This window comes from Epinephelus moara, chromosome 20, assembly GCF_006386435.1.
Source record: "Epinephelus moara isolate mb chromosome 20, YSFRI_EMoa_1.0, whole genome shotgun sequence".
NCBI classification, from domain to species: Eukaryota; Metazoa; Chordata; class Actinopteri; order Perciformes; family Serranidae; genus Epinephelus; species Epinephelus moara.
Window position 1 is genome coordinate 10,323,731 of NC_065525.1, and position 11,478 is coordinate 10,335,208.

Consider the following 11,478-nt stretch of genomic DNA (forward strand, 5'->3'; position numbering starts at 1 on the left):
GTGAGCGACATCTTTGAGCGCATCGCCGGTGAGGCCTCCCGTCTGGCTCACTACAACAAGCGCTCCACCATCACTTCCAGGGAGATCCAGACCGCCGTCCGCCTGCTGCTGCCCGGTGAGTTGGCTAAGCACGCTGTGTCTGAGGGCACCAAGGCCGTCACCAAGTACACCAGCTCCAAGTAAACAGTCCTGCTGAGAAATAACCAACAACACAAATGCTCTTCTAAGAGCCACCCACTTTATCTAAAGAGTTCTTCCTGTTGTCTTCAAAGTTTCAGTAACTGTAGAAAAATTATAGTAGCCTAAGTGTTGACACCATTTCTAACCAAATATGTTGTGTAGCACATAATTTGATGTTTAGCAATTTGATAGGGTAAAACCAGGTAAAATATGTTTATTTCAGCTTTTCAGGATACTGTATGTGTATCATTGCACTTCTGGTTAGTAGCACTCACTGTTTCAACACCTGCACTCTGTAATAGGAGGTTTGAATCAATTTCAATAATGCATTTTGCCATCAATGAATGCCAGTTGAATTCTGACCGTAGTTGTTAGTTATAGCCTATGTAACAATCGGCTGTTGGTGTGTTACAGATATTGTATAACCAGGCGTTTGTGACCTTCGGTTCAATTAATTTAAAGATAGGGCTCGTCCGGGATTTGAACCCGGGACCTCTCGCACCCTAAGCGAGAATCATACCCCTAGACCAACGAGCCATATTTTATGTGGGAAAAAAATAGGATAAGAATTTCGTCCCCTATTCTTTCCAAACCTGCAGTTAAATTCCACACTGTTGATGTGGCAGCTTAAAGACCCATTGTTATCTGGTCAAACAGCGCCCTCTGCCGCACAACATTTTACATCCCATTCAGCACGTGTCCTCTGAGCTCCTCACTGTATTCTCCTGTAGAGCTCTGCCTCATCTGTCATGTTGAGTATCTGACATCAACATCTGCTGCATTTCTTAAGGTACCTGTGAGCCAGCCTCACCCATACAGACCTCAAGTCAAAAACTCACTCTGTCAAGTTTTTTCTACCTTTTCGTTCATCCAGCTGGCTGTTTTCACTGTTTTCAGCTTTTAGATAATGTTCATTGTAGTGGTGGTGGAGTGGTGACTGTAGTGGTATAGCCTGCTGTGGATGGCTCTCGTCTGTATGTGTGATGACACGTGACTTCAAACTGCTACACCGAATAAAAACACTACATTTGCTTATGACATAGCATCTCATCATTTTGATACCAATGTCCATGAAGTTAGAGCCTGCAGCTGCTTTCTTTTGGTCTGGAGATGCCGGTGAAGCGTGCTCCCTGATGACGTCACCTTTGGAAAACCTCTATGGATGAAGGGACCTCCCGCCGGGTGCGGTGGCGCGCGCCTGTAATCCAAGTTACCGGGAGGCTGAGGCTGGAGGATCGTTTGAGCTCAGGAGCTCTGAGCTGCAGCGGACTGTGCTGATCGGGTGTCCGCACTAAGTTCCGTATCGATATGGTGCTCCTGGGGGAGCCCGGGAACATGGATTTGTAACATAACAATAGACTTTTACCCAGAAATGAATGATAACTCACTTAAGTAATGCAACTTTTTTTCATTTGGAAATTCTGATGACTTTGAGTTTGGTGTTTGTCCAGTTGAATTCTGACAGCAGTTGTATGTAATTTGCTGCAACTGACTGCTGGCTGTGTGCACCATGTACTGTGCAACAATCAGCCAAAACATTAACACCAATCAAGAGGACTCAAAAGATCAACACCCCAGTGCCAGACACTATAGGACGACCCCACAGGTCCCGTGTCGGTGCCTTAACAGGATTTTGGAGGCCTGAACAGTTTTTTGCAGTGGAGCATGGGACATTGTCCTGCTGGGGGGGACAAGTACTTTCCCTCATTCCTGTGAGAGTAATTAATTGATCTGTATTTGGGTGGCTGACACATGTCAATTGACATCCACATCCACATTGATGCCAGGAACCAAGGTTTCCAAGCAGAATCAATGTTTTTTGATTCTTTTGTCACTGGTGTTGGGTTTTTGAGTGAATATTATGTCCCCTCATTTGTGACCTTTAATCTTTTGATTTAAAATCTGGGCTCGTCCGGGATTTGAACCCGGGACCTCTCGCACCCTAAGCGAGAATCATACCCCTAGACCAACGAGCCATATTTACCATGGAAAAAATGAGGTTTCACATTTCCAGCCCTGTCATTTCCAGACGTGCAGTTAAACTCCACACTGCTGATGTGGCAGCTTAAAGACCCATTCTCATCTGGCCAAACAGCGCCCTCTGCTAGACCCATTCTCATCTGGCCAAACAGCGCCCTCTGCTGCACAACATTTTACATCCCATTCGGCACCTGCCCTCTGAACTCTTTACAGTATTCTCTTGTAGAGCTCCGCCTCGTCATCTGTGACATTATTTTGGGTATCTAACATTAACATCTGCTGCATGTCTCATGGTACCTGTGAGCCAGCCTCACTCATACAGACCTCAACTCGAAAACTCCCTTTTTTGTGCCAGACTGTACACACACTTAGTCCTTCTGACACTTTTAGTGTTGCGTGTCCTTTTCTGAGGTTTCATCACAGATGAAAGTTTTCATGGACAGTTTATTTGTTAGATGAAAGTGATTCAGCTGAGGATTGTAACGGATCTTCTTTACTTTATTTATTCATTTATGTATTTCCAGATTTCCGTGATTTGAATTTGTAAAAGTTTTGAGCTGTATGATGTATTTGTAGCTACAGCACATTTTCTTAGTGGTTTTCTCCAGGCTCTGGTGGACTTTACAGACTTCCAGATCAACTTGCTACCAGGAGCTGATTGAGGGCCATGCTGATAATTCCACTGCTGTGCTGTGAGCTGTGTATCACAGATGCGTAATTCTCCACCATACTCAACGCCCACTCCTGCTCATTTTAAAGTTCAATAAAGTCCATCAGTCTCTGCAGTCACCAGATCAGTCATTTCAGGTCACAAGAATGAGCATAAAACACGTTCCTTAATATTTGAGATCTTTGTGGATTTGTGGGATTTTGAACTGTGTTTTGTCATCAAACTCTTTTTTTTAGCATTTTTACTGCGGTTTGCCACAGCTTTCTGCTCTCATTAGTTTCAATGAGGAATGCTAAAAGTGATCAAGAAGCTACAGTGATGAATATTCTTAAACTTATAAGAACTAATGTTCTACACAGTGAAATGACCAGCTCATATTATTTTCACAGATTACAAGTTGTTCATACTCAGAAATATTAGTTATCAGCCTCTAAAGGAGAAAGGTTTTTTTGTCATCAACCTCAATATTTTCTCATGGATGTGCACACACTTAATCCTTCTTCAGTTTATGGGGTTGCCTTTCCTTTTCTGAGATTTTATCAGAGATGAAAGTTCTCATGGGCTGTTTATTGGTCAGGTGATTGTGATCCAGCTGAAGATTGTATCTGGTCTTCCTTTTTTCCAGATTTTCATCATTTGGATTTGTAGGTTTTCATAAAGGTTTGAAGCCTTATAACGTATTCATACAGTTTGTCTGTGGTTTTCTCCAGGCTCTGGTGGACTTCACAGACTTCCAGATATATATGAAGATCCACTTCGTCCCAGTTTATCTAACACAACTTCATTCTTCCAACTCTCTCTTGTTCTCACTCCTGAGAAGTAAATCAACTCAGCCTCCACCACTGGCCACCACATTCGCTCCCATGTTTGCAACAGTTGTAACCATTTCCTCTTCCAAGACCCTCTTATATCCATCCCAGACAAGCGTTAATGGACAACCTCGAGCCCCATGTTTATTATCCCCTTCTCTCATTCGTTTATCCTTCCTCAACATTCTGTATTTCCCTGTCCTATTAAACCTTTACAAATCGCTTGGTCATGGTACAGTCCTTGCTAGTAAACCAGTTTAGTAATTGGCTTAAGTCTGGGAGCAGGACCACACCTCACTACTTATACCTAATTTTCCTCCCCACACAATGTGTTTCCGTTTTCTTTCTCGCAATCAAAATTTTCATTGCTTTTTAACATAAAAATCATTAACTAGATCGTATTTAAGTAGGCCCTTGTTTCCGTTTTCTTGACCCACCCTCACTTTCCCCCCAAGTCATCCTTCCGTTCAATACCCTCCTCCCTCGGCATTATTGTCATCCACTCCCCTCGACCCCATCACAATCCAAGCATCCCTACCCACCAAGCAAATCCGCAAAATCTGTCCAGTGTTTCCATATCAGGTACGAGTTATTCATGCTGTCCCCAAATACAATAACATGATTGCCCAGCAATCCACTTCCATGTTATAGGCGCAGTTGATATTAACACTTGACACATTCCGTGCTGGAACTATACTGCGTACTATGAACTCCTGAGACTAACCTTTCAAGCCAACCTGAACAGGGGTCAGTGTACTGGTCCCTGATGCGGTGTTAACTCTTCACACTTATCCAAAGAACTAGACTGAGGTTAAGCATGCACAGATGTGGGCCCGGGTCCACAACGCAAAAGCCCCCTTGGTTCTTTCAATTTCCTTCCGGCCCAACTTCTTCCCTGCTAGGACTCATTAACTACTTCATCTCTATCATCACCCAGGCTTGACTAACCATGCAAGACGGAGCTAAACCGTAGCACCAGTCCCAAAATTCTCCCAGAACGACATCCCCTTTTGTGATTATCACACTAAGCCAGGAGTCATCCAACCGTACACAAACTCAGCCACCTCCACCCCTCCTTCACAACCTGTGAAATGTACCCAGTCTCTGTAGCACCCATCCTTTTGGGGGCACTATTGCATTCGCTTAACAACATGCTATTCATGCAGCCACTCACCCTGGCCTCAGACCTGCACCAATTCATCAATCCGAGCGTCCCATATCCTCAATCGCCAACTCTTGCTTTCCCATTATTAATTCTTGAAATTCTGACAATTGGCACCAGCCTCCGATCTTCTTTCGACTGTTTTACTTGGGTTGTCTTTTTGCAGGGAGCCACTCTAACCGTTTATAGGCAGAAAATTCTTGATCTCATTAAAATTCCAGGGCGCTGTCTTCTTCAGTAAACATCACACATATGCGCAATGAACCAAACAACATCTGAAACTCCCATGCACTCTTGAAGTTCTCTTGGAGACTTTATCCGAAGCCAAGTTCACGAAGAGACAACACCCCGACTTAGTCTTACTCCCGGGATTTCTCCTGCATTCCTGCCTTCGACCCAACACATTCATCATCACGCTTGCCTACTACCCAGAAACCCAGCCTTCATCCCTCAACCCTATTATTATGTTGATCTGTTCTGTACAACATCTATTGCATGTCTGTCCGTCCTGGAAGAGGGATCCCTCCTCAGTTGCTCTTCCTGAGATTTCTACCATTTTTTTCCCCCATTAAAGGTTTTTTGGGGGGGAGTTTTTCCTTATCCGCTGTGAGGGTCCTAAGGACAGAGGGATGTCGTATGCTGTAAAGCCCTGTGAGGCAAATTGTGATTTGTGATATTGGGCTTTATGAATAAAATTGAAAATTGAAATCGAACCCTCATTCTTCCATCCCTTCATCCCTTCATTCCTCACTGTATATCCCTTGACCTTTCATCCATCTGACCCTTGACCCTCATCCCCTCATCCCTACATCCCTCAACCCTTCATCCCTTCATCCCTTCATCCTTCATCCATTCCACCCTCAACCCTCATCCCTCCATCTCTCAACCCTTCATCCCCCTCAACCCTCATCCCTCCATCTCTCAACCCTTCATCCCTCATCCCCTAATCCCTCAACCCTTCATCCCTCATCCCCTCATCCCTCAACCCTTCATCCCTCATCCCTTCATCCCTCATCCATTTGACCCTCAACCCTTCAACCCTTCAACCCTAATCTCTTCATCCCTCATCCATTTGACCCTCATCCCTTATCCCTCCATCCTCATCCTTTCATTCTCTAATCCCTCGATTTTCACCCCTTCACCCTTTCCTCCGAACCCATAATCCATTATATGCAATAAATCATTCAAATCCTAACCTTATTGGTGTGATCTTTGTTAGTGAAATAAATGTTGGCTTACTGTCACACTGTCATGGTTTACTGAGACGCTTGAATCCCACCTCCTGACCTCTCTGCATGTTCATGTACCTGCTGCCTCCAAGTTCCCATCAGGTAGGCAGAGCACACAGCAGACACATGGTAGCTTCATAATTTCCCTCACACCAGAAACATTAGGCCTATGTGATTTCATTTTTACTGTTGACATAATGTGTTGCCTAGGTTAAGGATCAGAGGGGTTGCATTCAGTATCTGGTTATGGTGAATAAGGACGGTGTGCTTCCACGTGTACAATGATGTTCTTGGTACATGAAATATATCATAGTGGGAAATCCATATTTATGTTATATAAATATAAATTAATTGCAGGGAAAATTGTAATGGATCATTTCATCTATTCATTAAAATAAAAGACAAAAAATGCAGATAAATTATCATATGCCCGCCTCACTGATAATAATAATAACAATAATGAAATATTTTCATGTATCTAATCAAATCATTTATATCAGCCAGCTCTCTGCTGGGACATGATATTTTGAATGTATTGTCATTTATGCAGTAGATAAGTCTAAAGTACTGTATAATTTGTACATGAATACCAGCCTTTTTATATTTACATTTATTCTTTAATTGTGTTAGATTGTATGACGTTCAAATTACTTGTTATTTTATCCTTTTTCATTTGACAGTTCTGATCACGTTCAGTTTGGTGCTTGTGCAGTTGAATTCTGACCGTAGTTGTTATATGTAACAATAGGCTGTTGGTGTGTTACAGATATTGTATATCCAGGCTTTTGTGACCTTGAATTCAATTAATTTAAAGGCAGGGCTCGTCCGGGATTTGAACCCGGTACCTCTCGCACCCTAAGCGAGAATCATACCCCTAGACCAACGAGCCATGTTCTCTCTGGGACAAAGGAGGTTTCACATTTCCAGCCCTGTCATTTCCAGACGTGCAGTTAAAGTCAACAGCACTGATGTGGCAGCTTCAAGACCCATTGTTATCTGGCCAAACAGCGCCCTCTGCTGCACAACATTTTACATCCGATTCAGCACTTCTCTGAGCTCCTCACTTTTGAGTGAATGTTATATGTCCCCTCATTTGTGACCTTTAATATTATTGATTTAAAACCTGGACTTGTCCAGGATTTGAACCCAGGACCTCTCGCACCCAAAGTGAGAATCATACCCCTAGACCAACGAGCCACATACCTGTCCTCTGAGCTCCTCGCTGTATTCTCCTGTAGAGCTCTGCCTCATCTGTCATATTAAGTAGCTGACATCAACATCTGCTGCATATGTTAAAGCCACAGTGTGTAGGAATTTCTCCCATCTAACGCTGAAATCATATTGCATTCAAATCGATAGCGCACTCTAGCGCCTCACTGTTTCAGATATGTAGCTATTGCAACAATGGTAGCCACTGTGTACCAAAAAGCTATAACATTGATGAAACCATTTCATCCGATACTTCATGGAGTATTCATTCCGGCTCCTAAACAGATACGCCACACGAGTTGACAACTGCTTTTCTCAAAGCCATCAATCTGCAGTCATCACATCAGTCATTTCACTTCACAAGAATGAGCATAAACAGATTCCTTAAAATCTGAGGTCTTTGTGGATTTGTGGGATTTTGAAATGTTGTCATTACACACTTTTTTTTGAGCATTTTTATTGCATTTCCTGTGACAGTTGATTCCACAGCTTTTGATGAAGCATTGATGTTACTTGAGGATTTATCAGTCAGGGAGTTTTAGGGAAATTGATCAAATGCTGATCAACATTCAACCCTGCAGCTGCTTTCTTGTAGTCTCCAAATACCGGTGAAGCGTGCTCCCTGATGACGTCACCTCTGGAAGAAAAAAAAAACCTCTATGGATGAAGGGACCTCCCGCCGGGTGCGGTGGCGCGCGCCTGTAATCCAAGTTACCGGGAGGCTGAGGCTGGAGGATCGTTTGAGCTCAGGAGCTCTGAGCTGCAGCGGACTGTGCTGATCGGGTGTCCGCACTAAGTTCCGTATCGATATGGTGCTCCTGGGGGAGCCCGGGACCACCAGGTCGCCTAAGGAGGGGTCAACCGGCCCAGGTCGGAGACGGAGCAGGTCAAAGCCCCCGTGCCGCTCAGTAGTGGGATCGCGCCTGTGAACAGACGCTGCAGTGCAGCCTGGGTGATACAGCGGGACACAGTCTTTTTACACTGTCTATACTCTTCAACAAACACCTGCCACAACACACACGCTCAACAACAATGTCTGCACATGTTACAGCAGCTTCATCACTGCTTCTTCATTTTATTCTTCCCATCAAAACCCTCACAAACCACCTCTGTTTCTTTGCGCTACAGCGCCTCCACCTGGAGGAGAGGAGCAATGACCATCAATCACACCAGTCAGTGCAGCACCCCAGACAGACTACAGTCAGCTAACTGTGTTTTTATTTCACTTATTCAGTGAACATGATGGAGAAGAGAGAAGTTCCTCCAGGAATGATAATCAGACACAACATCAGAGCTGCAAACATTTAAATACTGTCTGTTACTTTCTTCTTTCTTGTTGTTATGTTGTCAGTGTGTGTGTCTAATATCAGCTTTTAAACTGCTTTGTTATTTTCCTTCATTCATCAGGAAGTCTCCTCCAATTTAAAGTTGAACCATTTACCTGCTGGAAAACAGTTGCAGAGCATCCACACCAACATGGATTTGAAACATGACAATAGACTTTTTCACAGTGGAGATTCTCATGAGAATAATACAATAAATGTTGGCTCTCTGTCACACTGTCATGGTTTACTGTGACCCATGAATACACCCATCCTCCCATCTTCTGACCTCTCTGCATGTTTACGTCCCTGCACACTGCACACACTAAACAGGGTTGCGTCATTATTTTCCTCCACACCAGAAACCAGTCAGGACTCCTGGACACCTACAAGCATTATGTAGTTTCATTAATACGGTTGACATACCATGTTGCTCTGTGTAAAGGAAACAGGGTTTGAGTTTGTGATATGCTGAATATGGATAATGCCCTTCCATGTGCACAACTGATGTTTTGTAATGCTTCAGGACCCTTTGAGTTCACTGATTCTTTGTTAATAGGTTATGCCACTTCGGGGTCATATGGTAAATAAGATGTATTGAAGTGGAAATCCATGTTAATGTTATGTTATGTTAATATTAATTAATTGCAAGGAAAATTGTACCAGATTAATTTATCTATTCATTTAAAAAAACAAAAAAACAAAATTTCAGATAAACAATAAAAATGGCTGCGTCACTGATAATACTAATTAAAACTTTTTTGTTAATCAAATCTTTTATATCAGCCAGCTCTCAGCTGGAACACTCAATTTTGAATTCAAATGTAGCCTTTAGTACATCTCTGAAGTACCATCAGATATGTGACGTTATATTTTTATATGGTAACTTTGTGGTTTGTGGTATTTATTTATTGTAGTTATTTGCAGCACTAAAATATAATACCTGATATTATAAGGACCTTAAGATGGGTCCTGCTTTATTACCTGACCTTGATGTCCTGTCCTGAAGAAGGCCCTGTTGTAAAAAAGACTTTCATTATTTCAACTTTCGTGGGGCGGCATAGCTCAGTCCATAGGGACTTGGGTTGGGAACTGGAGGGTCACCTGTTCAAGTCCCCGTCCGGACTGAAATATATGCCGTGGACTGGAGAGGTGGCAGTTCACCTCCTGGGCACTGCCGAGGTGTCCCTGAGCAAGGCACTGAACCCCCCCAATCACTCAAGGCAGCCCACTCTGACATCTCTCCACTTAGTGCATGTATAGGTCCGGTTTGTGCATGTGTGTTTGGACCTGTGTGTAATTGACAGTGTGAATAACTGAATTTCCCCTCGAGGATTAATAAAGTATATAAAAATTAATAGATATATATTTACATGTTGCAAATTTCTAAATTTAAATATTTATCCACCACTGCAAATCTTGAGTTATGTAATGTTAGTACAGAAACCATTCACATTGCACAGAGCGTGTGAGGAATGAGGGACAACTAGAAACTTGTTGCCATTTTTAGCTTTCCCCATCCTCTTCCGGGGTTCATCTCAGATGAGAGTTCTCATGGACTGTTTAGTCGTCAGGTGATTGTGATCCAGACGAAGACCAGATCTGATATTCTTGTCACCCTTTTTACTGATTATTGTCACTTTGATTTGTAGATTTGCTCATTTTTGGTCTTCATTTGCCGATCTGACAGTTGGGGCACAGACGGACCGCTCCAGCGGGGCGCTGAGTCTTGCTTGAAGACATAACTTCTTCTGACTGTGCGCAGGGATAAACTTAGAGGGCGAAGCCTGTACAAAATAGAACTGACGGAGGATGATCTTGTATTTTTGCCGATGTCTGTAGGTCTGTTGAATGTGTTCTTAATGAGTGTGAACCCCACTGCGCTGAGGGAATACTGAACAGCGGGACAGCGTGAGTGCTACACATGTAAGGTAGGTGAGGTCATGTCATAGTGTGCTGATTATTTCAGCGTACTGTGTATTTTGTATGTTCCTGGCTGAATTAGAGGGGAGAAAAGACACAGAAGAAGGCCGTGATTTACTTCCGGGTGTGTTTGGCGCGCAAGCAGCAGTGAGAAAGTGAGTTTTGATTTCATGATTTGAACAATTTATAGGAGTTCATGTAACAATATTCCAGTTGTTCATGAATGTACATTGACTGTGAATTAACACTTTTTCATGTAAAGTGACTGTGTGTTGTGTGGCTCAAGAAGTGTATTTATTGGTGTTTATTTTTATTTATTTTTACTTTTACTCAGAACTGAGCCACTACTGTTGACTTTAGATACCATTTGTTTCCTCATAGCACCTTGTGATGATGATGCTGACACTGTTTCTTGATAGGCCTACTGTTAGCTAAGAGTTAACAGACAGTATTAAGCTCTTGTAAGGGAAAGTGTTGTGAGACATATTTGCTTTGTTTTTTGAAAAGCAAGCCTAAAGCTATTTTTTGTTGTTGTTGTTGTTGTTGTCTCATTCCCCCCGTCTTTTTTGGAACCAGAAAATAACGGGAGTAAAATCCCTGATTTTCCTCTCCTCTGGGAACCCTGGAAATAGCAGCTTTCGTCAGGAGTTCCTGCAGCTCCGACTGGAGAGCGAGGCAGTCTGTCCGGGATGACAGGATGGTTTCCAGTATCCCATTGTACAGCGGGGTTGGGGAGGCAAACTGCGGTGTGTAGCCTCTGTTTATCAGTCTGCTCATCCAGCTGTCCATTGAACATACACGCTGCCACTCTGAGTAATGCTCTGAGAGCGGGCGTACCTGCATCTGTTGTGCTGCGGTTGCCATGGAAACGAGCCAGGTCAGAGCCCTCTCCGCCATTGCGTGGTCCGGAGCATTCTCTTGAGCAACCCATGGGGGGCTGGCTTTGAAAGGACTGAGTGGAAGCCCTGGGAGGTTGGAATACACACGGACCCAC

The 11,478-nt window shown here is 43.4% G+C and overlaps 3 non-coding genes across 3 annotated transcripts; all 3 read right to left on the minus strand.

The window, feature by feature from the left end:
• Positions 1-645: 645 nt before the first annotated feature.
• trnap-agg (transfer RNA proline (anticodon AGG)) lies at positions 646-717 on the minus strand. Its single transcript has one exon. It is a non-coding gene; the product is annotated as a tRNA-Pro (tRNA).
• A 1,367-nt stretch (positions 718-2,084) lies between these two features.
• Positions 2,085-2,156, minus strand: trnap-agg (transfer RNA proline (anticodon AGG)). The gene has a single exon. It is a non-coding gene; the product is annotated as a tRNA-Pro (tRNA).
• A 4,691-nt stretch (positions 2,157-6,847) lies between these two features.
• trnap-agg (transfer RNA proline (anticodon AGG)) lies at positions 6,848-6,919 on the minus strand. Its single transcript has one exon. It is a non-coding gene; the product is annotated as a tRNA-Pro (tRNA).
• Positions 6,920-11,478: the final 4,559 nt, after the last annotated feature.